At 31.7% G+C, this 7,680-nt stretch overlaps 1 long non-coding RNA gene across 1 annotated transcript; it reads left to right on the top strand.

Moving 5' to 3' along the window:
• Positions 1–3,623: 3,623 nt before the first annotated feature.
• LOC136068187 (uncharacterized) lies at positions 3,624–5,298 on the top strand. Its single transcript, XR_010629600.1, has 3 exons — positions 3,624–3,944; positions 4,222–4,515; positions 5,062–5,298. It is a non-coding gene; the product is annotated as an uncharacterized LOC136068187 (long non-coding RNA).
• Positions 5,299–7,680: the final 2,382 nt, after the last annotated feature.

Below are 7,680 nucleotides of genomic sequence, written 5' to 3'. Positions count from 1 at the left end.
AAGATGCATAATATAATTCCTATATATATATATATATATAATTTAAATACCATTGATAGTCATTTTCATATTTTGTAAACAAATCATCATGTCAATTTATTTTCCGTTGCATACTTTAGTTATTAGAGATTTGTTTGTGTTACCACATGCTTTGCATGTTAATTTGATTAATTAATAAACTTGGGTAATTAATCAATTAATCTATCACAAGTGGTCAATACGTTTTTGGCCTATCAAAATGTATGGGAAAGAGTCTTCCCTAGAAGATTGTAGAGAGCCTTTCAACTCTATGCACCGCTTAGCAAAACCTAGAAATTTATAAAGCCAAAAAACTAAGGTACTGAATTGCTTTAGGTAGAGCAAAAATTGACTAAAAGGCAAAAGCACTTTTGCTTTGTTCGTGAACTAATCCATGATCCTCTTGCAACAAACCTTGCATATGACATAAAACAGTTTCAGATTTCCGTCAACCCCAAAGATTAAGTTTTCTTGATTCTGAGGGATTTCAATTGTGATGGGTGATGACTCTGTAAATGAGAGTTTCAATTCCAAATGATGTTTTTATATATGGTTTGTGGTCTCTTGAATTTTTTTGAACCAGTGTTTGTAATGTTTGAGTTGCAATAGTAGTAAATTACCTATAACCATCATGTTCTATTTTGTCGAATTATTATATACAAAATATAGTATAAATTATTACTTTATGTTGTTAAATTTGAGTTTGGTATTGATAAATGTTCAAAATTTGAAATGATTCATTTATATAAACTTGCAATGTTTTTTGAATTTTAGATAATTATACTTAACTAGCTTGTAACCCCATGCATATGTATGGATACACTTAAAGATATATAACAAGATGCATAATATAATTCCTATATATATATATATATAATTTAAATACCATTGATAGTCATTTTCATATTTTGTTAACTCTTTAAAAAAAATTTATAAGGATATTATTAGATATAAAATGTAAATTGTCCATGTTTAAAATTAATTGTCCATGTTTAAAAAAAAAAAATTATAGTGAAGCACTTTTTTTAAAAAAAAAAAAATTTACGATTCATTTATTCTAGAATCTTTGGTTTTTGTACTTAATAACTCAATTGAATGTATATTTATGATGTGGTCCCACATTTGATTCTAAAATTAAGAAATAAAACTCTTTAAGAATAAATAATTTAGGACACATGGCGCAAAACTGGAACTCTAATTTGGAATTTTAATTTGAGTTTCTCTCACCTTCACCTATTATATATATATATATAGAGAGAGAGAGAGAGAGAGAGATTACCTGGCACAAAATCATATGTTTTATAGGATCTCAGTTTCTAGTGCCTCATTTATGTTGACTTTTATCAGGAATTTTGTATTTACAATGAAATATTTTCCCCTAAATGTTAATGCAAATCAGTCATCATTGACTTATAAGACCTGTGGCTACTATTCAAGAAGAGCTATTGAATTAAATTGAAAGGTTAGGAAAACTTTAATTTTCCCTTTGTAGCTATTATTTAATTTGTAACTCTTTATCCTTTGTTGATGCTTAATTTTTTATTTATTTTTTTAAAAATAGAACTAAAATAGTTTTGAAGATTATCAAATATGGACTCTTTGATTCTAAAAATAAATGCTAAAATTTATTTCTTTCCTTCACCATGATATGATATCAAAAAGGAAAAAAAAAAAGGAAAATGTAATTGTGGTTCCTAAGAATAGTAGATTTAGAATTTGAAAGTGTCATGTAAGTTTTAGATTGGTGCATTTCAAGCTTATATGTGGTTTTTATTTTACTTATTTTATTTTATTTTTTACTTAGGTTAGTTTGTTTCTGTGTATCATTTTTTGTAGGTTCTTACTTGGAGCAAATTAGTAAATGCTTTAAAAATAAAATAACTTTTTCAGATTATTAGTGAGATTAGTAAAGGGCAAAGTATTAAAATCCAAAACCGTAGAGCACTCTACTACAGAGTGTGCTATGCAAGCTGTAAGGTTGAATTTATTCAATCATTTTGTTGGCTTTATTCCATGCCAAATTTGCTTGTAATTCAGCATTTAGAAACCCTGAATTTAGGTGGGAATCATGTAAGGGTAATGTGTAAGAAAGTGTGAAGGAAAACTCAAGAGTGTGCACTCAAAAAGAGCCTCGCGACTGGCTCGTGACTGGCTTGTCGCCAAAAGTGGCACATGTGTGAAGCATGTAGGGGAGCTAAAGAGTCATGCCAACTGTTGCACTATAGGACAAAACTTCCAGTCTAGCTAGGCCGTTAGCTCGCAACTCGTTCCTGTCGCGAGCTCAAGTCACCACAGCACCCTGTTTGTTACAAAACTGACTCTTTGCATTTCATACACACCCCACGATATATAGACCCTTATACCCACGTATTGTAGAGAGCTTGCAGAGAGAATTTTGAGAGAGAAACCCTAAAGAAAAACAAGATTGACTCATCCACAATCTTCATCCTTTGATTCTCCAAATTCCTCTTCTCTCACCCTCTCTATTGATACATCCTTGAGAGGTACATTAGCCTAATCCTTATCTCACCATACTTATATCTGTGAGAAGGCTTTTTGGTGCTTGGGAAGCAGTTAAGAAGGGACCAATTCATTTTGGTTAATGCAATGGGCGATTGTGGGATCCGGTAAGCTAGAGAAGACAAGGTTTGGCGTAACCCTGTTGGAGCAAGAAGCTTGGAGGGCTTAGGTGTACTGGGTAGATTAGGTTTGGAGGGTCTTTTGTTATTCATGTATCCCAACTATATTCTCTAATGGATTATTGACTGCTTGGAGGGCGGCGGAGAGGTTTTACGCTGAGGATTTCGGTTTCCTCTTCAATAACACATCGATGTGTTGTCTTTGTGTTTGCATCTCTCTCCCTTTAATCTTTGCGATTTAATTACTATTGTGGTTGTGATTAATTTCTGTTTGTACTGTTTTACCAATTATGTTTCAGCTTCCTTTCATATTCCACACATATATTGTTTGATAATAAGCTTGAGTTAGTAATTTGTAAATTGGGGGTCAATACATTCATAGGTGTTTTACGCACTTTTTGAACATTCACAAGCCATAGTCTAGGTATAAATTTTACAAATGTGGTTTTTTATGTCAATCTTCTTGCACTATAGAAGCTTGACATGATGCTCAAAGTAAGTCAGGTTTTAATTGCTTAAAGTAAGTTAGATTCTTTTTTTCTAATAAACACTATTTGCCATGGTGGTTGCTTATTTCATATGTTTCTCCAAGTGGTTTCTCAGAGAAGGGAATTACAACATGAAGTGATTTGAAGACTAATGTTTAAAATTTTAGAGTATATTAGACACTATATGCTTAAATATAATACATTATTTGGTTTGAATATATGTAGTGGAAGTATGAGAACTAAGTTTATGTGGATGCAAAATTCATTAATATGTAAAATGATCCCGCGTATTGCGTAGGTTAAACACAAGTATATATAAAAGCAAAGACCTCATGAGGTCCTGCCATGTGGCACTCTAAACCTGCATTTAGCTTAAAAAATGGGCTGATATTTAAAAAGTCCAATCCCAATTAAAGAATTAAAATCCAACCATTTTGTTATAGTCCTTTGCATTCCTCTTAGGAAATGAAATGTTTGGCAAAACCAATTCACCTTTCTCTCTCTCTCTCTCTCCTCTCACCCTTGGCTGCTATCTCTTTCTCTCTCTTAAACTTTTTGGTACCCTTCAATTTAATGCACACTTTTGTGTTGGTTTCCTTTTATTGATTGCTAACTCTCTCTCTATTTCTTTCAATTTGTTTTTTTTATTATTTTTTTAAAAATTTTAGGTACTGAGTTTGTGGTCAACAATGTTTAAGGGAACACAGGCTAGAGAAAATCAAAGCTTCAACTTTATTGGTTACAAACCCAAAGGAGGAACAACCACTGGCCAATGAATATTAAAACCTTCATCTAAAAGGTACAAAATACTAACTCTGTTTGTTCATCTTTTGCTGTTGTTTGGTAATGGGTTTTTGCTAATCAAAGTGGTTTGTTTGTTTTGCTTTGATATCTTTATTGGTTGAGATATTGACAGGCATACACCATTTATATAATTTATAATTTGGTCTTTAGGTGACTGGTTTAAATAAGTTATATGCTAATGTGATTAAGAAAAATTGTCAAATTTGACACTTTTTGGATCCTAAGGTTAAGCCTGAGTTGTTTGAATAATTTGTTTTTTGTTGGGCATGTAGAAAGATCTATGAGGGAGAAGCTTAACTAAAGGCCCGTTTGGATGGAGGGGGAAGGAGGGGGAGTGGAGGAGAGTAGAGTAGAGTTGGCTGAAAATAGACTTATTTTAGGCCAAATCTAGTCTACTCCCCTTCCCTCTCCCTCAATCCAAGTAGATCATAAAAGATCGAGCTCTTCCACATCACTAGCAATCAATAGCGCAAACCCTTGTATTGATGTGGAATGGGTCAAAATCAAAATGCCAATGGAAGCAAAACTTTTGTAGTGGACTCACATTGCAAAGAGCCTATGAGTAGGTATATATATTATTTTGAATCCATAATGTTTGATAAAATGCTTGAAAGAAAATTGATTAATTATATTTCTATCTTGATGACTTTATAATTTATTCTCATTTATTCTTTATTTTCTATGGGAATAAAAACAATTAAATTTGGGAAAAGTTGATTGAAAGCACTAAAATTGTAAATACATAGCTTGCGTTCATTGGGTTTTCTTTGTTGTTGTTCATGCTGATGTTGGTTTTATGATGTATCAGCCTCTAATTGACATAAGTGGAAGCAAATTAACTTACTTATGGATACGAAAGTGAGTATATTTTAATGGTGAATAATTTGTCTTTAACCATTGAGGGTTGAGGATAATTTGAAAGTGAATTTTTAAAAGGATCACTACTATCTACACATATTATATTTGCCCTGCTTAGTGAAGACTTTCGACATGTAGACCAATGGAAGCAACTTTTTAAGTCTTTACTTTGAAGAAGATGAAGAAGACAATATATTGCAATGATTGCTATATTTAATTTCACTAATATTTGTTGTTAATGATTTCTCTTTCAGGCATAGTGGCTATAAAACTGCATTATCAAAAAATCTGGTTTAGTATAGCTTTACAAGTGCAATCTGTGTAGGATAGTCAAGCTTCTGTGTTTGACTTGCTCTTCCTTTACGTTTAAAAAGGTACTAATGAATTTGTAATACTATAGGCCTCTTTATGCAGTTTAGGTTGTATGCGAGGTTTGTTGTAAGAGGATCATATATTAGTTCATGAAGTAAGCAAAAGTTCTTTTGGCTTTCGGTCGATTTATTCTCTATCTACAGCAATTCAATATCTTAGATTTTTGCTTTAAAAACCAGATATGCCAAATGGCACATAGAAGTGAAAGGCTCTACATTCTTCCAGCCAATAAGACTTTCTTATTAAGAGCCACATTAGTTAACTCTCCTCAACCTGTCTTTTAGCATGCCTAAACTGTTACAAAATCTCTTCTAACCTCTTGACATTTGCTATTTCTGTCTCCATTCTTTCCCATATATCTGATCATTTTGCTATGAACTCATTTGGTTGATAATATTTAGGATCTATAAAACTATTTCTTTTGTTTATTTTTCCATAAGGATTATGTTAGTAAGAACAAATGACTATAGTTGCCAAGTGTTCGACAAAAGGCTTCCAATAGGTATTTTATTTTTTTAATTCTCATTTGGTCCATCTTCTTTTGTTTCTATATAGTTACATCTCCTGTGGTGGAGCTTAAATGCTCTAAAACATTGAAAGAGAATCGCAAGTAGTATATGTAGTTAGTGATTCCTAAGTGCAACACATTTTTTCTTTTGTTTTTCTTAATGACAACTAGTGCTGTCTTTATTTATATTCAATTGAATTGGTGCTTCTTTTATGTTTTATTGTAGTCATCTACAATTTGCAGAGCCAAGGATAAATGTTATGTTAATGGAAAATTGTATTGACGTAGCATGTAACTACAATTTTTTGGTTGAATGACAATTAGTGTTGCCCTTATATAACTTCAAGTGAGTTGATGCCTCTTTTTTTCTTTATTGAAGTCATCTACAATTTCTAGAGTCAAGGATAAATGTAAGGTTTATGGAAAATTGTATCGATGCAACATGTAACTAATTGTGAATGTCACTGGTAGATTAAACAATTCCAATTTACTTATCCCAAAAAATAGAGCAATTTTAATTCAAAATTTATCTATAATTATATTTTTGAATGGATAAAAAGGATTATTTCATGTTATTACTTTCAAATAAGTTTAATGTTCTACTTAACCTTCTCACATAGTGGCCTAAAACATTATCCACACATCGCGCGGGCACTCTTCTAGTTTTTTTAAAAATGGGTATTCAATTACTACTAAATTGTAGACTCTCTCATTTTATTTTTTTTAAAAAATCCTTTTATTTTCTTCTAAATCCTTTATATATATATATATATATCAAAATTAACCCTATACTAATAATTCTCTGTTAACATATAATACATGTACAATGTAATAAAAAAATTTACGTATAATTCTAATGTAATGAATTATATAAATTGATACAATTTCTTCAAGCAAACTACAATGACAAATGTTATCTGATTATCAAATTACAGTATATATATTATTTGACCATTAAGCCACCGCTTTATGATTTCCAACCCATTTTATCCTTCATTTAAACCTTAGCTTCTCTTTTCTTCTTCGGAAAAAAGAAACCTTTGCTTTTCATGCTCAACATTTATGGTGCAGATGAATCGCTTTAGTAAAAAACTTTGCTTCTCAAGCTTAACATTCTGTGGTAAGATGAATCGCTTTTTGTAACTGTCCTGATATCTTTAAAGAGAATACCTTCTGTTTGGAGTTGGCGCCACCTCAGCCAATAACTTAAAATTTAATGCATCTTATTACCCACGGTTATAACCCACATAATATCCCAAATTTTTTCCCTCTCATCTCTGTTTCTCTATTCATCTCATCAAAACACAGCGACAGTCTTCTCCCTGCACCCACACCACCTCCGATCTGCCATCAGCCAATGATGATGCTCCAACAACTGGTTGTGCATTTCAGCCACCCACCTTTGTTTATTAGATCAAGTAAAATTTTGATATCCCTTTCTTTAATTGAATTTTTCCCCCTTCCTTGTTATAGATCTCTGGTAACTGTATTTGGGTATGGGCCTCTCTCATTTCAATTTCTCTCTCTAATTTCTTTTATTTATTTTTGCTGAAACCCGTAGGTCTTGTTTTGTTTCAATTTTGATCCTTTTGATAACTGGGTTTTATTATGGACTGTAAAGCTTGATAATTTTTCATGGGTTTGAAAATTGGGGTTGTTGGGTATGGCCAAATGTGCTGTGATTGAATGGAAAGTGCCTTGCAATTGACAAAATTATAAATGCCAAATTTCTAAACATTGACAAAATCTTTTATTTTTAAGTTATATGCTGGTCAAATTTTATATAAAAGTTCGACAACCATCTTTGGAAGGCATGATTGATTTGAATGTCTAATGTAAGTTCTCTGTTGAATTTAACGCCATATGCAATTTTTTTTTTCTTTCCTTGATTTCTTGTTTGTGTCCAATTGGTGCTCCCTGTTGTATTTATCAATTTACAACAATTTAGAGGAACTCATGCCTTAGCCAATCTATGAATCTTACTTTGTGCACA

This window comes from Quercus suber, unplaced genomic scaffold, assembly GCF_002906115.3.
Source record: "Quercus suber isolate HL8 unplaced genomic scaffold, Cork oak 2.0 scaffold_103, whole genome shotgun sequence".
NCBI classification, from domain to species: domain Eukaryota; kingdom Viridiplantae; phylum Streptophyta; class Magnoliopsida; order Fagales; family Fagaceae; genus Quercus; species Quercus suber.
This window is presented reverse-complemented; position numbering and strand designations above follow the sequence as displayed.